General features: G+C 43.8%; 1 protein-coding gene across 7 annotated transcripts in view; it reads right to left on the bottom strand.

The window, feature by feature from the left end:
• Window positions 1-19929, bottom strand: part of FOXP1 (forkhead box P1) — a 442485-nt gene that overhangs the window by 388859 nt on the left and 33697 nt on the right. For 5 of the 7 annotated variants that reach the window (XM_019536645.1, XM_019536646.1, XM_019536642.1 and 2 more), the window contains exon 2: window positions 678-804. The gene's annotated coding sequence lies outside the window, so the exon portion shown is untranslated. Of the gene's footprint in view, window positions 1-677; window positions 805-12548; window positions 12679-14123; window positions 14231-19929 lie in introns of those variants that run through there. The other 2 variants (XM_019536643.1, XM_019536644.1) reach the window with 2 other exon arrangements.

Genomic DNA, 19929 nt, shown 5'->3' with positions numbered 1-19929 from the left:
AAATAGCAACGCTATATTCATAGGAGGACACCAATTGCTTCTTCTCAGCCTCTGCCTAGGTTGGACCAAGTCCATCAACACAGTAGCCAGGCTTGGAGGTAACGGGCTCCCACCCTTTACAGAAGAGAATGCAAGATTTCATGCGGTGGATGGAAGGGAGCAGAAGCATGCAGTGGAGACAGCTCTCCTGTGTACCAGTGGCACCAGTTCATTACTGGAATATAGGGCCGAGCCACATGATGATAATGGCTTATTTTCTGGAGACAGCTTCTTTGAGAGCAAAGCGGTAAGCATGTGATGGAAGAGTGGCCTTTGCATACTCATAATTACTTATTCCATGCCGTGCATTTAGCCATGCCGAAGCCCCGCCTATATGGAAGGCTTCAGCCCTTGGCTTTACCTGCACAGATCGCTAAATTCAAACTCCACCCTCAAACATCTGCAACGGGATCCTGTATTTGCAAGATCTGGGTGGGAGGGCATGTTATATTAATAAAACAGACGTTACAGCTGTTCAGTAACAGCAATCGATGTTTATGGGTGCAGAATACTAGCAACATAGTTTTAGGCACAGACTATTAAAAAAATGCATATTAAAGTACCAGAGGAAAGAACAAAGGGGAAAACAGAGGCAAGAGAAAGAGTGTGTTACTACAGACATGGATTTGTTGACTCACCAGTTTTACTTGTGGGCATTACACATATCCACTCATGGCTCAGGGCAAATTCGGCAAGGGATCAAAACCCTTATCATGGCAAATATATTCAGAAGCTGGAATTGCTCGGAAAAAAGTTCTCAGGAGACTGAAAGACAAAAACAGGTTTTAAAGCTTCACTTAGCCAGAACTATGCTCGAACCCACCATTTCCATGAACTTGAAAAGAAAAGGTGATTATAAATTCTGTAGGTGGGGAAAGCACCTTATTTTAAGTAGGCTTTAACATATTAAAAGTCTGTGTGTCATAGAGAAGATTTTTTTTTTCTTTCTGCTATAAATAAAACTGAAACTTAAGCCAGGAAGACAGTTTTTAAAAGGTACTGTTATTTCAAATATGTAATCTGCTGTGCTGATTTATAACTTCATATGCGATATCAAAATTAGTTGACATCCAAGCTGATGCTCTGCTGGGAAACACAGTATTGTTTCAGGACATTCAGATACTTTAACCTACTTTGCATGATCAAAATCTACCAGGGTCTTTGAGCTTGTCAGATATTTATTCTCTGCCTTCACTCACTTCATCCTGATAAATCCTTAACAAAATGTACAATCTCTCTTTAGCAATAATCTTTCCTCCAAGATAAGGAAAAACACACATATAAAAACTATTTGATGTTTGGGGCAAAAAGGCAAAATTTGCAAACATCAGTTAAGAAAATATAAATTAGCTTTCCTTGCCTCAGTGCTTGATAAAAGAGCTGAGTTTAAGCCGAGCTCTGAGAGTGCTGTTTATGCCACACACTAATTAGCCAGTTCACCAAGTTAGTTATTTTAAAACAAATTATATTTTCTTCATTGACAAAGTGTCTTATATCCAGGCTGGATAAAATCCTGTGGGCTAGTGGACTCTGGTGCCAGTGGACATATTAGCTGCAGCCTTATTTTTAGGACAGCACTTAAGCATACACTTAAATCCCACTTAATCAGAGAAGGACTTAAGCACTTGCTCTTCACATGAGCCACCCAAAAGGGGCAAAGCAGACAGCTGAAAAGGGATGGTTAGCACATTTCCCAGAGCCACTCTCGAGCTCTGAGCACTTCACAAAGGAAATGCTATTACCCCCATTAGAAAAAGGAGGAACTGAAGAACATAAATACCAAGCAACTTGCCCAAGTTCACAAAGGAAGTCCTAATTATTTTCATTTAAGGATTCTGGCTGAAAGCCATGCTCCCGAAAACAACATAACAGACAGAGCCATAATAGAAATTTAAGCAAAAATAACAAAAATACAAACATAACAATAAAATAGGGCCAACCATTATAAAAGCATTGTTCTTACTCCTAGAACTAATATAATCAAATACAAATATGGTGATCAGTCAAATCATAAACCTATAAAGCTGCTGTGTATAGTCTACAACTGACACAGTAAAAAACAAATATAGCAATAACATTTAATCGGTCATAAACAGCAACGGATGTTTAGCTCTGATCGCTTCAGCCTTATGTAGCAAAAGTTGCAAGTGGGTTTACTAAGTATGAATCTGTTTGCTGGAGGAGCCATATTAATTTCTCTCCATTTGAGAAATATGTCAATGTCTGCACGAACGGCGATGAATGCTTTCGCCTTATGTCATTGTACAAAGGACATTGTAAGACATCATGAATAGTATCTTCCACCCTACACAGGCTGGGCATCATCTTCTAGCTCTTGGAATGAGAGTCTACGTCCAGCCAAAATGGCTGTGGGCATTTGTTCGGTCCCGAGTCTAGCCAAGGAGAGTACAGAGGAAGCCAGCGGCGGAGCAGGACTTTGAAACAAATTTCCTGATGTCCTAGTTAGGTGCTTAATCACTTGAGCAACTTTACACTCTCTGTCCCAATGCCAGAGATACAGGAGTACAAGGTACACTTACACAAGATACAAAGTACATTTGAAATTTGGGAGAGTTGTTGGTTTAATATGAACATATGAGCTGGCATTTACTGGTCCATCTTGCCCATCATCCTATGTCACAAACAGTGGCTGAGAGTGGATGGTGAAAGGCGTGTGAACTGGATATGACCAGGGCTTTTCTCCCCGCCGTTCTTCCTGCACTTGCAGCCTCCACCATTTAAGGTCTAAGAGGCTCTCATTTAGAGGCCGTATCACTAACTCCCGTAGTAACAGTAGTTACTGTTGTCCCTGAATTTATCCAATCCCTTTTTTGAATCTGGCTAAACTATCAGCCTCCGCAACATCTGGTGGCAATGATGTCCACACTTCAATGACACGCTGTGTGAAACACAACTGCATTTTGTTAGTTTTAAACGTACCACCTGCTAGTTTCATTTTGTAACTCCTACTTCTTGTATTCAGACAGAGTAAATAATAAATCCCCATTTACTTTCTCATCACCACTTAGTATTTTGCAAACCCTGATCATGGCCCCTTTCAAGCATCACTCTTCTAAACTGAATAGGCCTAGCCTGTTCAGTCTCTTCGCACCAGCCAAACCAAAGTTTGGAGGATCTACACAGTTGTGCTGTGACCTCTTTCTTTGCCTGGCTTGACTTGGACAAAGCAGCCTGTCAACCGGCCTGAAGGCCAAGTTCAAACCAAGCTCTCGTCCTCCTCCTGTTAGTCACGGCTCCGGCTTCAGGTGCAATCTAAACCCCATCTGTCTGTTCTCCACAAATATTCAGCTTTCTGAACGCATGTGAAAGACATCTTCAGAACTGTCCTGTTTTAAATGATTTCAGGCTCTTGCAGGAACTTTCAGAGCAAATGAAAATGAGTTTGTACCGTCAGCTGGCATTCGGGCTGAAACATCGGTTATTATACCGGGACATCCCCAGAAGTCTCAGCCATGTTGGGGCCATGCTGTGCTAGGCACTGCACGAACACGATCTCTTCCCGACTCTGCCCCGAGGATGGGACACACTGGTGACAAAACTACGCAAGCATACGGATGCCTGCGAGGTAACTGGGTAAATGGGACGGAAGAGGATGGAGTCGGATATAACAGCCATCACTGAGGGCGAAATCTTGAGCTCCGTGGAAGCCAGCACGAGTCCAGCCGTTGATCTCCGAGTCCAGGATGCCACGCATGCTGTTTGGGCACCGAACAACTGCGCACATCACTCAGAGGTGCAGTAAACCCCCTGGGAGCAGCAGCCACTGTAAACCACAACCAGCTGAGCTGTTCTCAAAAGTCACTTTTCTGTGAGCATCGTTGCATAGGGGAGTTCAAAGGAGAGATGGGGTGGAGGGAAAAGGTGGTCAGTTTATAATTGATAGCAGGGAGTGGTTTCCCCTCTGCACACAGACAAGCCTGGGACAAAGCAGAAAAGGGTAAGGCAGAGAAAGAGACAAATGACTGCTTGCAGCTGATGCCACAGGATAATCAAAAATCACCCTCGTATGCCTGTCGTCTATTTGAAATATGTGGCAAAACCAAACAAGCTCACCTGCCTTTCATTATACTGTACTCAGTGGAAATAATGCTATAACCGTCCTGTAATGGGTAAAGATAACTGTCAGTGGACAAGTTCTCCTATTTCCTCCCCTACCCCAACCAGATTTAAAGTAGTTTCTGTCCTTCTTCCCCCTCCTCCAAAACACTTTGAAACTGTTTTTGATGTTAAGTGTCAAAATCCTGGTTAAAGGGGGAGGTTTAATCATTTTTATCCTCTATTCCTCTTTGAACAGTTTATCAGCTATGATGAAATTGTGTTAGATTGCTTTATTTATCCATACTATGTAAAAGGGGGGGGGGGACCTCACTTGCAGATCAATTTATAACATATTCCTCCAAACAAGAACTGTGTATGAATGTGAACATTTTGCTTCTACGTACGCACGCAAATGCAAAGTGTCTTAAAATGACAATAAATCGACTTTCTAACAATTAAGTTGTAAATACATCAAAATGTTGTTCTTTAGGTTACGAAAGCAGTCTAATAAATTAAAACATTAAAATATTTTAGGGAAAATACTGGGAGAGCTGAAACATTCATTGTGCCATATACAATCTGTTTTCACAGGGATTGAAAAAGCATTATTACCACCCTGGGTACCATTGGAAAGAGGATGAAGCCATCACCCTTCCCTATTTACATATTAAAATGCACATGCATTCTTGGTGGATAACACCCAGCTTGCTAGCTTGCAGATCTGCTTAAATCAATGCAGCCTGTCTACAGAACGCAAGAGTCCAAACCTGGGATCTCTTCCTTATAAAACCAACACATTCAAACAGGTTGGAAGTGGGAATAAAATCGACACTCTCTTCTTGTTTATCTTCCCCCTTCAGCAATCCCCAATTTGTGCGAAAGTCTACGGGGAAAAGGGATGGAGCAGCTGCAATCTCCCCAAGGCCAGTGCCTAACAATCAGGCTGTTTACCAAACACCACCACCCAGCCACAAAATAAAGAGCACTGGAAAAAATATGTGTCTGTTTCTCAAAACAGCACATTTGCCATAAACAGGTTAACGCTGTGCATAAACTCAGAAGAGGAGGGGACCGACCACCGTTAAGTCGGCTTTGGGTCCATGACACTTGACTGCAATGTTTGGGATGTCTGATCAGTCATGAGTTTCCTTAGAGGCAGGAGACATGAGCTGGAAAAATGCTAACTAGTCCTTTGTTCACAACGTGCAGGCTTCAACCACAATGCTCAAAGCCTCTTTTGTGGGGGGAGTGGTTTCAGAGGGAGCTTTAGAACAACAACGGGAGGCAAAAGTTGCTTGCCCCTTCAGCTGGAACCCACCGCACCTTTCTGATACTGGCTCAAGGTTGAATTTATACACAGAAGACAATTTTACCCGGCCACCACCCCTCAGAAGCATGCCAGGTGGCCTGCATAGATATTTCTAGTACTTTTGCATCCCATCAAGCAGCGTGCCTATACTGTGTTCAATTGATCATGCCATGGAATACGCTCCATTCTGTCCCACGTCCCCAAGCAATTGGCTAAGTTACCCAACTTATTTTGCTCTGAGTGATACAAAAAGCACTTTAAAAAATGGGACAGAGGCAGGACAACAGACTTGGGCTCCCAAGCCCAGAATTTTTGGCACCTGCAAACCTACACCAGGATACTCCACGGCAGGTTAGGTCTCGTCTGGGGGCACGGGGGCTCCAGTGGCCTCAGACTGAGCACCACCTGGAACTTGATCTGAAGGTGGCTCCATCCCTCCTGACTATAAACTGGTACCTACGTCACTTATGCTAGCGAGTCAATGGCAGCTGTACGTGATGCTACTCGCATGGCTTCCTTGCATGCCACTGGCTATAGAAACTCCAGCACACTAACCCCTTTAGCTCTGGAAGACTTTGGCTCCAAACTTTCTGGCTGTGAAATGGCCTGTTAGGTGCTACGCTTGCCAAAAGAGCTGGCTATGAGTATATGGATAGGCACAACCGGCTAGCGCGCTTTAGACTGCGTTATACCTCGATAACTCCCTTTTGGGTACTTTAGCTGAGGGGTCTCAAACTCCCCCAGGGCTGGATCCGAACTGCGGGACTCTTCATGGGCCAGATATGGAGGCAACAATGGGATAAGCAGTGGAGGCAGGTTAAGGCAGCCATCGCTTACCCCTGCCACCAACACACGTGCCCAAGGGAGCACCATGCTCCAAGACTTGGGCAGTAAGCTTGGCCCCCAGTTGCCCCGCCAAAACTTCCTACCCTTACACCAGTGTGTCAGGCAAAACACGGCTTCCCGGGCTCCAAGTCCGACACTCCTGCTTTGGCTTCTTGGAAAACTCCAGCCCTTCTGGCAGGCTGAGCACATTAAAAAAAAGAGCCAAGCTCCTGAAAAGCAAGCCCTATATCCAACAAATAGCCCAGAGCCCAAACGCCAGGCACGCAGACTAACCAAAGCCAAGGGGATCTGCTCAGCACCTGCAGGGGGAAAAAGCAGAGTGTCACCAGCCAGAAGGAGACTCCTCTTGGTGAAGCACCACAGCACTACCAAGGCAGTGGCATGTAGCTTTGTATATCAGCTACTTTGTTCTCTCCCTTTCTCTCTCTCTCTCTCTCTCATGCTTAATTTGATTAATGATTTTGGTTTCATCCTCAATTAGAGAGATGTCCAATAGAAAAGCCCTAATTGAATAACTGGTTGAGATTCCAAGATGGCTACCATAAAAGCCAAGGTGAAAAAACAGCAGCTACTAAATCTGCGACTACTTAAGAGTGCCTTATATTTAAAACGATGCCAGGCCAAAGCTGAACATAGTAGGCAAGTACGGAGAAAGTGGCATTTCATGCAGATTTCAGCTTCCTTTTTTCTTTTTTTTTGTAATAATAGCAACTGAGCTCCAGATGTTGAGAGCTGGGAAGTAAAAAGTGCCTTTACTTGTATAAACACTGGGAGGTGAGACTCAAAAGTCTGTTGAAACATAGTGACTTGTGTATCCAGAACAGAGCACATGTGTGTTCTCACGTCACCCAACCCGGGAGCGATGGCGGGAGACGTGTCCGAAGCTCCCTTTTAACCGGGGACCGAGGAGAGAGGCACTACTGGAGAACGTCCTCCGCCACTTGCTCCACTTCTATAATTTTGAAAGGCACACAGCACTTGTAAAAGGTGCAGGGCGGACCGCTCCGGAGATGAAAAAGTCGAGTCGGCACTCCTACCACTCGGCTACCCGCATATTGTGACTGTCAGCATCTACACGCAATGCTGTGGAGAGCCTGTACTGACTGGGTTTTACTGCAACCATCCATCACGTTACCTCCCTCTCGACGGCTGCCATTCAAAGCTGGTCGAGCTATCCGTCTCGTGCAAATACTATGGGCAAGGGGCACAAACCCTTACCTCCCCTCCCGTAAGAGTACCCCAGCTGGAGGTCCACACACACACACACTGCCTTGATGAGCACGCTCCTCGGTACAGCAATCCATGCCCATTTTGAGGGAGGATATTCTGGCACCGGGAGCTGGGACACCCCCTGGCTCATTCTGCATAGGCCTCCATGCAGGTGGGTATTATTATTTCAAGCCTCACCTTCTGCCCTGTACGGTACCAAAAAAAAACCCCGCAGCCACAGCCCAAAGTGCAAACGATGGCAGTATTTGTTCTCTAAGGCCCAGATCGCTAAAAAATATGTAGGCCCATTGAAATAAACAGAAGTTAGGTGCCAAAATACTACAGAGGACCTGGGCATAAGCTGTGTGTTTGTACACCTAACACAACAGGAGGTGGCCTGTAACCACGAGTTGAAGACATTGCCCTGGTATAAAGAGCAGTAGCAATGCCAATGGGTGCAAAATGCCAAACAGTGAAGGAAAGCTTCACCATTCTCACCATCTCTACCCCTTCGCCATGCCAAATGCTTGTTTCTTGAATTCAGCGTTTCTTCTCCCCGGGCCTGCATCATCGCCCCATCTCCCTGGATTCCTACCAGGGACCCTCTCTGCTGTACCACGGCTATTTCCCAGCATGCTGTCCCTCCCCTTCGCATCCTCTCCAGAGACGGTCCCCAATTACGGACTACATATGCCCATCATCAAAACCTATCCAGCAGCTGAAAGTCTTTGGTCCAGATCCTCAGCCGATGTAAATCCGTCAGACTCACCAGAACCGACAGCAGAATTGCATTACTCATAACAACGGCCCCACGTCTTCCGCTTTCTAGACAGTTGCATAACAAGCATGGATCGATCCAGAACGGTGACTCAAAATCCAGATTTGGATAGAAATTTTGCAACCAGACCCAACTTTTGTTGATGGCAACGATCACCAACATTCAGGGCCCTTAAAGCCAGATCCAAATGCAACCTTGCCAGCCTACACCCATCTCGAATCAGACATTTTGTTGTTGGAAACCAGACAAACTGGCTTCACCTGTGGGAACCTGCATCAGATGTTCCCAGCCGTGCCTGTGATGGGCTACAGGAGTGACAGCCGAAATCCCACTGGAGTTCTGTGTCACTCCACCAGCTGCACCATGGGAATGAAATCACTTCCAGCCTAACATTCAAGGACAGTAGCAAGTATTTTGATTTTGATAACGACAGGAAGAATATTCATTAGCATACCTCCCTCGTGGCATAGTCAAAACTTGCACGCTTACTCACACAAAATATGATTGGGCTTGTCTGTAACCAAGAAACAAAGTGTTGTCTACTGGTTAAAACCAGAGAACATGATCCAGGAATGCAGCCCTATCCAAGAGAGAAATTAAAATACCTGCCTAAGTGCCACTGCAGTCAAGGAGCTAATTCAGAAGCACAGTTAAGAAGCTTGGGATCCTATCCCCCGTTCTGCCATTCAGCCCAGGGCCAAAGTTTTCAAGATGGGGCACCAAGAATTAGTGGATGCGAGTCGGTGGGCACAAACGTAATGCACACCTGTGACACCATTGGCAGAGCTTCTGAATATCTGCAGCTTTAGCAGGCTTCCACTGAAGATGCTTCCATTGGAGTACCTTTAAAATCACGGCCAAGGCATCGCAAGTGCACCTCAATGCGAAAGCAACCTCAAAGGCTGTGGTTAGGCTTGTATATTAATTAAATACCTGGCTCTTGACCAGTACAAAACTATTATAAACAAGGGCTATAAATTGGGAGACATTCAATAAGTCTCCTTAGCGCTATAAAAACGGACCCTTCAGTAAACATCTCAAGCAAGCCACAGCACCTTTGGAAAGAAGTAAAACGACATTTCAAAACTTATAAACACGTTGCTTTTATGACCAAGAAACATTTCACTTATCCCAGCAGCTCCCTTTTTATTGTTACAGTAAAACCTTTTGTGGCAGGTTTTCAATTCCTTATCCTTTTAATCTATATTATGCACCAATCGCAGTCGCTTGTCACAGTCTCTTGAGAACCGGTGACAACAGCGATGCCACCAAAGGCAAAGCAAAGCGCCGGGACAGTCAGCACGCCCGTGCAAAACGCAAGCGAGCTTCTTCCCCATGGCTTTGCTTATCTCCTAGGAAAGCCATCCAAACAGCACCTCTTTCCCCAAGTGATTTTCAATCTTGCCAACACAAACAAGTAGTAAACCAAACCTTTTAACAAGATAGATGTCTAGGTATCAGCATGCGTCTAACATTTGTAGCCACTTAGTTGCAATTTTTATTTGTGATACAGCAGGAGGGAAATGGGAGAGCCAGAGACAGACTGTTTTCATGCCCCGTTCAGGCAACCCTACTGAATAATCTACTAATTTACTACCAGTGAATAATCTCTTACAGAGAAATCATCTCAAGATGAAGAGTTATTTTTGTCCCCGTGTAGTAATTAAAAAAATAAAGCCCAATAAGAATTTTTCGGGGGGTGAGGGGGGGAACTAAGGACACGTGCAAAGCAATGATCCGCAAAACCCATTTTTTTAAGAGTTTGGAGACACCATCGTGTCCGACAGCAACATAAAACTTAATCAAATACACAGTCATTTCCAGCCATCTTGCCTTTTAAGGAATCCAAGAAAAAGATACAATGTATACCCCTTTCTTAAGACTATTAAAGCGTTTCTCTTATTCAATATCTAAATTAAATCAAACGGACTCTACTAAATAAGCCCATAAGGCATAGTGCATGATGCAACAGTCTTAAAATCCTTATCTGTTGAGCACTTTAAGCTTAAAGACTGATGCTTTAGGTTCCCCTGCAGTGCACGGGGATCCTGCTGGTTTGGCCAGACTATGAAAATAAGCTTCAAATGACCAAATGCAACTGCAACTTTAAAAAGTAGGAACCAAACCAGACACAACAAACCACAGAACAGTCAGCCTCACTTGTCATAATTCATGTGTGTGGAATTCAACTGCAACAGCATTTACCGAGCGCTAAATTTCCGCCACTGGCACATTCCATGCAGAATGTCAAATGTTGAAAAGCTGCTGATAAGACACTCCTGATTACAAGTCTACAAGTTGTGTCATTAATCAAAAACTATTTATCCCAACATGCAAACAGCTCCGTCTGTGCCATGCAAGTCTAGGTAAGTACTGCGAGATGTGGCTTTTAAAGCAACTCAAGTCAGGAAGCGTACGCGCTACTCGCAGGGGCAGACGTAGCCGTATGAAGTTCTCCTAAGCTACCAAAAGCCCCTGCAAGTATTGACTCCTGAAGTGCAGCTAGTTTGTAAGATACTGGGGAGGAATGAATAAGGCAACGTGCATGGCTACGCCTGGATTCTCCACCTACTCTGCTCAGGAATGTGCATATAAACCATATGCGAAGAAGGCGAGATGACCAAGCTGCCCAGAGTCTACTTTGTATTCCAGTACAACAGCCCCCCTACCGAAAGAGACTGGGTTGCTAGCGAATGCTTGCGTCTCCCTCCTATCGTACGTTCAATTTCTATTCTGCAGGGAGAGGGACGCAACACTAAGTTAATGTTACATACTCACTGGCTTCCTTGACAGATCGCTGGACACAGAAGTAAAAACACTCAATTCTGAGGCACTGCCTCTGCGTGACCTTGGGCAAGAAATCAGCATATGACTCCATGCCTCTATTTACCCATCTGTAAATCAGGGATAAAGCTTTTGTACAGCACTTGAGACCTGGGGATGGAACATGTTAAGTGCTGGGTGCTCTTGTTATAGATCAAAGCCTGGCAACATGCATGCACAGAAAAACCCAAGTTCAGTACAGAATTCAGTGCAAGACAAAACATACGTTCGAAACATTTCTATTCCTTTTTTGGCTAAGTAGACCATCAAAAAGCTTGAGGCAGAATCAATTCAATCTGTGTAGGTTAGCCTAAACCAGTGGCTCTCAACCTTTTTTGTTCCAGGACTGATCTGTAAATGTTGATGGCCAGTCATGACGCAGTGCCTCTCACTCCTGACCCGCAGCCCTCTGCAGCCACCCCAGTGTGCGGGGCAAGAGGTGGCTGTGTGGGGCATGGGAGGCCCCAAGCAGCCCCTTGCAGGCTGCAACTCTGACAGCCTGTAAGGGAAACCCAGAGTTTCTAACGTCTTTCTCCTTTAAAGGAGAACCCATTTTTAAAGTTTGATCCAGTTTTACAGTTTGCTTGCAGCCCTTTCATATATTCTTGGAGCCCACTTTTGGGTTGCAACCCGCAGGCTAAGAAACGGTGGTATAAACGGCACAGGTTGAACCAATAAGCAACTGCACAGACATTCGTTTTGATTCTGGGAATGCAGCCACATGCCTGTGGTGGCCCAGGCCAGAAGATGAGGGATGCTAGAGCCTGCCTCAGCACTTGGCTGGAGCAGACACCTTGGGCCAAGCCTAGCCTGCCCGTGGAGGGGGGTTGCTTTGCAGGGGAGGTGCAAAGCATCCTCCCCTGAAAACATTGGCTGGAATGACCTATTTGGGCCGGTCCTGCTTTGAGCAGGGGGCTGGACTAGATGTGACCTCCTGAGCTCCTCCCTTCTATGATCCTAGGACGCCAGGGGACTGAGAGTTAACTTGAATCTAGAGGGGATCTGTGACACAAGTTCAAAAAACTGATTTAACCTAAATCAGTTAAGTCTGATACTACATCCATCCAGGTTATTATCTTAAACCAGTTTCAGCCATTTTGAAAGTGGTTTATGCACACTGAACTTCTGTTGCGTTACAGAGCAGAACCGGTCTCTGATCACGTATACTGGTTTATGTGTAACTTCTGTTCCTAGCCTCTCTCTCCCTTCCTGAACCTATGTATTAATATTTACCTGCATCTGGAGCAAAAAAAGACTTATTCTTGCTATATAAGTGTCAAAATATGGTGCAAAATGGCACTGTCAGTAATGAGGAGATAAATAAGCACTTGCAGTTCTCTGCATTACAGGGGAGTGGCTGCATTCTCAGACTTGTATCCAAATAGTGGGGCTTTTCCACAGACATCTTTTCTAAATAAATTGAGTAATTTACTAACTATTTGGCTTTACCAAAACTGCGAATTAAATTTGTATTGTTCAACTCACCTGCCCTACGTGTGGCATATTCTGCCCGTAGAGACAAACCAAATAATACACCCTATTTCCTCAGAGAAAAAGGTCTGTAATTATCATCATCGTCTTATTGTATTCAGAGGTCAAATTTCAAATCCCTTTTTATTTTGCTTGTTGTTTTTCAACTTGTACATGCAATAAAATATTTTCTGAAGAAAATAACATCCCTTTAGACTGGATGGTGCAAAAAAATCACATGTCCTTTCGACTAACTTTCAGATGAATTAAAAAGAAAAAAGGAACGTAGCCATTTAGTACTGCAGGACAGCCATGGGCTGGAGTCATGCCGACAGCACTGGGACTGCAGATCCACTAAACATTCAATACAGATGGAGGAGGAAGAATTGCGGTCATAACATTTGTGAGCACAACCAACCCGTATTTCACCGTAACCTCAATGATGTTATACAAGTAGGGGAGGAAGGAGAAATTCGTTTTTTAAAAAGGTGGATACAGAGAGTTGGATTTGGTAAACTAGCAGATCAGTCTCTCACCCCCTTTGACCCTTTTGAAAACTGTAATGATCGTACAAAATATATCTACTTTTTGTTATACCGTTATAACTCCAGTAAACTTCTGACACCAATGAAAGTTTCCCCACTGACATTAATGGGAATAGGGTCAAAGCACATTATGAAAAGATGTTACATACACGTACCAAGTAATTTTTTTATACACACACACACAAAAAAAATACAGCTACCATATCTATTGAGAGATAAGATAAATGTATCTATCATATCTATAATACATCTGTCTGGATAGACAGACAGACAGACAGACAGACGTATTTAAAATAATTGGGCACAGGAGGGAAGGAGCTACAGGCTCACAATGGTGACAAGCCAAATGATTTTAAAACTTTTGAAGTTCAAAATATCGTACAGTGCACGGTGCTCCCCATTCCTTGGCCTAGCTAATCAGATGGTGATAATGCAATGTTAAAAGCTGAAGTCCTGCACACATGCAGTAGATCGCAGTCTTGCAGTTTGTCCATTTGTATTTACAATGCAGGCAAACACCCTGCTTAGAGTCACCCACCACCTTAAAATCCTTTCCCTGGGCTGAGTTCTGAGAACATTTGCTTAGAGTCCAGCATTTAACAAAATTATTTAAACAAAAAAAAAAAAACAGACCACTACAATTTGACCCGCATCATAAATTGACTATTTTAATCAAATGTCAAATTGATTAATAAGTATAAAAGATTAAGCAAAAAATAAGAAATCTCAGCTGAAAATTGAAAGCCAAGTTTCAACCCATGTGTATTCAGTTATGCGTCCTTGGAAAATGTGGTTTCCTAAGTTAGAAATGGCAAATGTAGCATTCAAAGGTACTCCAAGAATAATTGGAATGCTTACTGAAAGGCAGACAGGAGCTAACATCTTACTTACATTAACTATGTATTAGCCACAAATTGAAGGTGCCATACAAACCTACTCCTCCCAAACAGAAAATTAAGTTAAGCAGGTGTTTGGGGAAAAAAAAAATGAAGAACACATCAGGACAGATGCCAATCTCCATTATACAAATGTAAGTCGAAATGACCTGCTTTCTTGAGGCACTGCACGCTACTGGCTTCCGCTGGGTGGCTGATGCTCAGGACTTCTCCCATCCAGAGTGATTAAATGAAGTCAGAATTGTGCCCAGCATATCTGCAAGTCATACAGATTCATGGCATCACAGATATTGCAACAACAGGATGCCTTAAAATGATGGAAATGCTGTCTAGTCATCTGAGACACCGGTAAAATAAGTAACAATGCAAAATATATTTGTCTACAATTGCCTGAGGGTCTCAGGAGTTTAGCAACCAAACTGGCATAAGGATTAGATTATCAAGTAGTATCCCATACCACTTTATTAACTGTCAGTGAAGTGTCTATTGTATTGAATGTCTTGGGGGTGGGGGAAGGGGGAAATCGGGCTTTTCTTAAAAAAGTACAAATAGAGCTACTTGACCAATCCAATCCTACTACCCATCTAGTTGCTCCCTGACAGTAAACAGCACTGTAAATAAGTACCTAGTGGCACCATCAAGAGATCCTTTGTATTCCCTTTTCTAAATATAAAACGGGGAAATATCAGAAAGGGGAGGTAAGGCTGCATTCTTGAAGTCGGTGCATGAAGAAAAGTCATCTTTAAGATGTACACTGTACCATCCAAGCTCTCTTCACACCTCCTCCTTCCTGTTCCTACTCCAATACGACTTTCACTCCCTCTTCTGACACTCTTTCCCTGCCCACATACTGAACTTATGCTGTAAACATTCATTTAGAAACTAAAGTTTTGAAAAACTTATGGCACAAACAGAGGTGTTTTGTGTTTCTGAAAGGCAACAGCCTGACTCTTATTCCATCCCCTCCAACGTTATTAGAGGGGAAGGAAAAAAAAAAAATTACTTGGCCCTTAACCTCATCTTTTACCCACTCAGGAACCAGATTATTGCCTAATAAAACTTCATTGCAAAGCTATTAAAAATTAAAGGGACATTTCCCTTCCTACATAATGATTTGTCACAAGTCAGATCTAACAATCCAGGCGGAGGAGACTTATAGCATCTCCCCTTCTTTGCAACCATCAGGCAGAAGTTTCCAAATTCTGCACCCCACCTCTCCTTCCCCAAAGCAGACCATTCCTGCAACCTCCAAGGCCTTATGCCTTCAGCAAGGAATTACAGGACGAAAAACAGCACTGCCAAGGGAAACCTTCCTACTGTCCTTCAGGAAATGCAGGGATGATTCCAAAAAAGCTAGGATGATTCAGAACTAGTGGTAGAAAAAGGACAAACTCGATTACAGCAACACTGAGAGCTCCATCCAAAACCTGCATCCAAAGAGACTTCTGCTAACATATGGTGGAAATGTGACGTTCTGCAAATATCCTCCGTGGAAGCCAATTTCACTCCTCTACCCAAGATGCATCCAATAGCTTTCATGGAATGAGCTTTTAAAAGTATTAGGCCATGCATCAGCCATGATACACACTCCAATCCATCTAGTTTAAAAGGAATCTGTCATCCAGTTACACCATTTGGACCCTCCAAAGAAATTAAATCCACCTGTATGGACTCCTCTCTGACTGGTATCCTGCCCATCGCTGAGAACAAGGGCTGTCTTTCCTGCTGATCAACACATCCTGCATTCTCTCTGCTGAAAAGACCCTACATTGCACCACCAATACAAAGAGATGCACCCAAAGCAGAATTATACCGGAAAATGTAACCTGGAAAGAATGCGTTAGCAACTTGAATCCAAATATAAAGTGCTTTTAAAGGTCATAATTTGCATAACCACGTCTTATGGTTAAAAATAATACCAAAAAAAAAGTGTAATGCTGGGAGGTGCTGAGCACTTTCTAGTGTGCCTGCATGTCTCAAACTCCAATTCATTGTGAAGGAAGCTGTAGCAAATCTCCTAGGTACTCAATATGTGGCAGGACCAGGTCTGCAAGACACTCCAATACAATGGTGTTGGGTATATATTATACAAAGATCTTCAGCAGAGGACTAACCACCAACAGAGAACCACCTGACCTTATGAAAGCATACTACCAGGATAAGAAATGTATTACTGGCCTGAAATAGGATTGGAAGGCCCCAAGAAAGGGAAACTTATTTCCCTATGATCCTATGAATTACTTGCTGACATGAATTCCTTCATAGCAGAAGACTAGCAAACCATAATAGGGAAACTTCATACATTACAAATAAGAAAAGCTATAGGCTTAAATGCCCCAACACACATGATTTTCTTCAGTTAATTCAGATCAATAGCAGCCCAAATGACTTTAAGGCCAAATCTACCTCAGCTGAGGATTGCACATCCGTTTCCTAAACCTTCAAAACATATTTTAAATTAATCTTTGAAGTTTTTCACTCTGTCCAGATCATGGAAGCCTCTAGTCCTTCACTCCAGCATAGGATGTCCTGTCTTTCTTATGGCGAAACCCTATAGGAAGACTGAGAGGCAGGAGACGTGGCCTTTACAACCAGATCAGACAGAATCCTGCTTTTAAGTTAGGCACGAGGAAGTTTTATACAAGCGGATATAGATCTACTTCCGCAGAGAAAAAACTGGAGGTACAAGTCAATGGCTTTGGGAAGGGCCACTTTAACTGCAAGAAGAGAGAGAAAGCTCAGCTAAGGGGTTTAAAGAGCAGCCTACTTTGAGTCTGGATTTGGTCCCCTGACATTAGTAATGCAGACCACCTAGGCCAGCCTCAAAGGGAACTGGAGATGCAGATGGAACCAGACTGTCCAAAAACACTTACAGAATCTTAAAATAATAATAAATTGTAAAAAAAAAAAAAAAAAGTGCTAGCTGGGTGTAGCAGCTGTGCACTTTCACTCTGGCAGTGCTTCACTGGTTCTTTATAGCGCAGAAATAACAGGAGATCCAAGCAGAGAAGCTCTTCTGTAAGAAGAAATGCTACTTCTTGCTAGATGAAGGAACCTAAGACTTGAGTGGGTGATGGCAAGGAGACCATGAAGATGACAAAGGAGACAACATCCTCTGGATACAACCATCCTCACTCAACACGTGGAGGAAAGTCATGCGTCAGCAGGTCTGTCCAGTGGGAAGACAATGTCACTTTTGAGGCTCGTGGAAATCAGAGGCAGCTTAATGTTGGAGATGGATCTCCGACGTCTCGACTCCCCTCTTCAAGGGAGCACTTTCGGGATGGAGCACCACGCCGGCTAGGGTAGCAGTTGCGTGCACTGAATGAAAGGCAGCACCAAAAGCCAGTGGCGCTGGCTTCGAAGCCCAGTTTACAGAGTCCTTCGGAGCTCCCACACTATCTATCTATCCCAATCTTGGCTGATGACCAGAAAAGCAGAGAATTCATTAGCGATTAAGAGTATATCTATCTGTTTTCTCCCAACTGCGCCCAGGTTAGGTTGGATAAATAGCCAGCCATAGATCTTTTGCTTCCTTTCACCTGCTGCATTTTACAAAGGAATCCTTCTCCAGGTCTCTGAGGAAAGATACTTCTCAATCCACAAAGCAGAGAAATCCAGAGGAACAGGACCTTTAACCTCTCTGTATCCCCACACTGCCTGAACTTAAGCTGTCCAGAGGGGAATGACAGATCCGGGATCTGGACAGGGTGCATCTTTGACATATGGTGAGCAGTAAGAGGTGGACGTCCAGAAATCCCGGCAGCCCAGATGCCACCAGTCCGCTGAGCACAAGGGAAGTGCTAAAAGAGGCGCCAGAAAATCCTTTGGTGGGAAATGGACGCAGGGTAGGAGTCCCAACAGCCCACGTGGAGGACACCACACTTCACTATACTAAGCCGGCTGTACTTCCTGCCCCGTGTGGCAGCAGTCACCGCTGAGCCCACGACAGCAGTAGTGTGTGCCACATGGGAGAAGGTCAGGGCTGCACGACGAGCCTCAGGAGTGGGAGCACAGGGGGCATTCATCACAGCTAGTAAAGAGGAGGAAAGACGGCAGAACAGAAGCAACCCCCACTTCAGACATGAGGCCGGCACAGTTCCTCGAGACCACCGAGATCTCTAGGAGAGGAGCCAGGCCAAGGAAAGGAGAGGCGAGCACGCATCATAGCTGTACACGAGCGCACAACCACAGCTCCTGCACTGTACAGCCCTCTCAACACTTAACCCAGCGCTTAGCAAGTCCACAACTACAATTGCTGGAAGACACGTTCTTAAAATCCTCTTTTTTACCAAAATTCACTGAACTCAGCCAGACAGTGTTAGTTGGGGGTGGAGAGGGGGGTTGGCTTTTGCAAGTTCTGGCAGTGGAAGGAGTTGCTTTGTTTTTTCCACATGTGCTGTATAATTTTTCCTGTATCACTCATCTCTTGCTTACTCAGTTTATTACAGTCCGCCTCTCTCAGAAGTATATTAGCTTTGTTTGCTTAAAAATGTATCATAGTCCAACTGCTTTGTGCATCACCACCACCACGGGCCTGCTTCAAGAACTGAAGTCAAAACATTTCCACTCCGATGCGATGCACAGAAATGGCAGTGCTAGATTTTTTTTTTTTTCCTTTTGGAGCAAAGATGACCTACAAGGCTGAAAAGTGCGAAAACTGTTTTGACTAGTGAGCTTAGTAAACACAACATGAAAGGAGGGAGTAGTACACACAAACAGTACCAAGGCTTTGTTTTTACAATCTCGCTGTTATGCCAGAGACGCTGTTGGAAAAACAGAGTGCATCTATGACACAATGCACCAAGAAATAACTTGCAGTTCTAAAACGTGCAACACTGGTCACGGACATACTAGTTTATCAATAAGTTAATATGGGGGGCGCGGACTGCCTGATGTTGTGCACGCACACAGACACGGAGCAGCAAGTAGGTCAAGTCAATTCTCAAGACCTGAATTGACAAAGTCACGGGCGTTTAAAGAGAGTCCCCTGCCTAAGTCATTGTAGCTTGATCAGCTTAAAAGCACGCACGTCCTAAAGGGAAGAGACAAAGGATGCTTGTGGTCTTCCAGCTTGCCATCTATGCAAGTTCATTTCAACTTCACTGACAAAATGCAAATACATTAAAAAAAAAATACCCAAAGCCAATTAAGGCACAAGTGTTTAAAGACACGAGTAGTAATTACGAATGTATTATTCATACCTAATTTACAAGATGAACTTCTTTCAGTAAAATATTAAACTGTTTACATGCAGCCAGGAAGACAATTTTCAAACTGTTCATGTTCTACTACAAAGTGGTGACTATTGCTATGCAACAGCTTCTGGTAGACGTACAGTGTACACTATGTAGTAATCAGAAAATGTTTGACCTCAGATATCTACTTGACCCCACAGAAATGCAGACTCGTTTGCTATAAAATCCTAAACAATGGGGCAGACAAGGTCACAGGGTCAAAGCAAGTATTAACAGGTCATTGTGCAACCCACTTGGGAGCAATTACTTCTGGTCACGGCTAAGTGGACACTTGATTGAATACCACTAAGACAGCTCACATCCCACAGATAACAATCCTCACAGCGATTAAGAATTAAAGCCCCCATGATTCAGCCTTTATTACTCAAATGAACCTAACTATTCCATAAAAAACTCTTGGTATATGCATGATGCAAGGTCTAAATTGAAATGCCACCTCATTAAACAATAATATCTAATTTTATCTAAATGAATTTTCATGAAAGTACGCCACACAGCTCAGGAATTTTTAAAATGAATTATCACAAGTGATACATAATTTCACCAAAACTGCTGCAGGGAAAAAAAATTAGCTTCAGGGATGAAAGGGAAACATCTACGTTGAATGAAAATTGTGTTTCTCTCGCACTTCAGATAGGGTTAAAAAGGGAATAACGGGTTTCTACCAGACAATGGAGACGTGCTTTTATCAAATCAA

This window comes from Crocodylus porosus, unplaced genomic scaffold, assembly GCF_001723895.1.
Source record: "Crocodylus porosus isolate Cpor-Errol unplaced genomic scaffold, CroPor_comp1, whole genome shotgun sequence".
Classification (NCBI taxonomy): domain Eukaryota; kingdom Metazoa; phylum Chordata; order Crocodylia; family Crocodylidae; genus Crocodylus; species Crocodylus porosus.
The sequence above is the reverse complement of the archived record's forward strand: the minus strand, read 5'-3'. Positions and strand labels throughout refer to the sequence as shown.